Genomic DNA, 1,621 nt, shown 5'->3' with positions numbered 1-1,621 from the left:
GGGGGGGGGGGGAACAAAGCTTAGAATAAAAGGGTTATTACAATAATACAGTGTAATTGTGAATACTAATTTAAAAGTTAACATCAGGCCACTACCTATACAAGTTTAATTGTTTATTCCTTGTGCAAAGAATACGCGCCGTAATCCTTTAAGCCGGAAGAACTCGCAGGCCCTGTCCTCAATCCTTACTTCCCTCATCCTTTACTTCCCCACAAGGCCTTCCTTTAGGTGTGCAGTGATCGTTTTTAAGTGGGAGAATTGGATCAAGGACTAAGTTAATTATGTCCCGCCTGGCACTGATCAAGCGCTTCTGTCCTGTTCTAAATTCACTACAAAACATGGCTGAGTGGACAGTGACGCCCCCACCAAGCCGGAGATTGCTGCATTACATCGACAGAGGATAAGGCAGGTGCCACCACGCGGCTATGACAAATATGACTCATTTAGCACGGGACATACCAAAGCAAACGTAACAGCTGGAGTGGATATTTGGTAAAGCAACTTCGTATTTCAGTTTGACAAATTCATATGAATGGCTACATTCAATAGGCATAACAGTATGTTTGGTGATACACGTGACAAAGTGAGCTTGGCTGAAATTGGGCGGGGAAGGAGAAATAATGATCGTCGAAGATATGCAAGCAGGGCGTGAGTATGGCGTCCGATGCCAGGCTGGATCAAAAACTCGCACCTCCGACAGGTGATGGAAAAACCCACACCGGTGGTGGGTAAGTGGTGGAGGTGGGTAGAGGTGGTAGTGAGGTGGGTAGAGGTGGTAGTGAGGTGGAGGTGTTGGTGGGGAACAGTGTACAGGCTGCTCCACATGCAGCTGTACACTTGCTTGTTAGCTGTAGTGGGCTTTTGGGTTATGGGAGCAATCCCTCAAATTTTTTCAAAATCCGAGCAAGACAGCATCGATTTTGCTTCCAGTTGTACCGCAAACACTGCTGTCTTGCTAACGCAGGGAAGAATTCCAATAGCACTGGGAAAAACCCAACCAGAACAAGGGGTGGCCATGAAACAGCCCCCCCCCCACCCCCTGACATGCAGGGAAACCAGTTAGGTAGTTTGAAACCACCGACAGTGGGTAATAATGCGAACGGGCACTGAGCTTAAATTGCCACCCGCTTGTCAAAACATTCACAGGAAAATGCACTCAGTAAGACCAATCTAATCTGATTATATCAGGATGTGTCTATTTTTGAGTGGGAAAAGCAAATGCATCAATCACTCTTATTACCAAATGTTGAAGAAAAAAAAAAAGGCTCAAAATGTATAGGCGAAGGGTTAGATCAAACCGTTAGAAGCAAAAAGACTTTCAACCAGGCTTTCACGTTCCTCAATGTGAGAACACCTTTTTTAATTTGAATATTTGTACATGTTTTATAATTATCATATGGTGTCCGTTTATATGTCCTTATTTATAGAAAGGTTCTAACGATTATATAACATTCATTTTTATCAAGGGGCACTTATACGGCAGAAACAAACAAAGAAAACTCTCGATTTCATCAGATAATAGACAGCATCAAAAGACAGCTGTTCTTTGGCATGAGCCTGTCATTCATCTCAGCAAACGCCCCATCAGATGATTAGAAGCGTATATAAGATAGAACTTGTA

Source organism: Notothenia coriiceps, unplaced genomic scaffold, assembly GCF_000735185.1.
Source record: "Notothenia coriiceps isolate Sejong01 unplaced genomic scaffold, NC01 NC01_scaffold00026613, whole genome shotgun sequence".
Lineage (NCBI taxonomy): Eukaryota > Metazoa > Chordata > Actinopteri > Perciformes > Nototheniidae > Notothenia > Notothenia coriiceps.
This window is presented reverse-complemented; position numbering follows the sequence as displayed.